A 521-nucleotide genomic window follows, 5' to 3' on the forward strand; every position below is an offset into this window, starting at 1 on the left:
CGGGAGGAGGAGGAGAGGGGGGGGGGGGGGGGGGGGGGGGGGGGGGGAACTCCCGACTCCTGAGGAGGACTGGGTTAATTCTGTTAAAGCAGGATTTAAGGTCGCTGAGCGTTTGACCCAAATGAACACTTCAAGTCTTTGTTTTTTTCCTAGGGGGCGATAGAGTCAGTCAAAAAACAGAAACACATTCATCTGCTGCTGGACAACAACAACAACGACAACCACAACAACAACAACAACAACACAGTCATCTGTGGTCATCCTCATTAATGGTGAATAAATTTATCACCTACGTTCACCTGCAGACAGGGGGCAGACTTCTGTTCCATTAACTGTAAACACAGCCTTGAGTGGATTTTCAGCAGCAGCACTGCCGCCCCCCCTCACCCCCCCACGGTGTCTGCTATTTTAGTGGGGGTTTAGTTGACCACTGACATCTAATTCCAGACCATCTGTCCACTGCCCACGTCTACCTTCACCCCCCCCCCCCCCTCCCCCCCCCCCCCCCCCCCCCCTCCCGC

The sequence above is a fragment of the Cynoglossus semilaevis genome, chromosome 13 (genome assembly GCF_000523025.1).
Source record: "Cynoglossus semilaevis isolate Cse_v1.0 chromosome 13, Cse_v1.0, whole genome shotgun sequence".
Lineage (NCBI taxonomy): Eukaryota > Metazoa > Chordata > Actinopteri > Pleuronectiformes > Cynoglossidae > Cynoglossus > Cynoglossus semilaevis.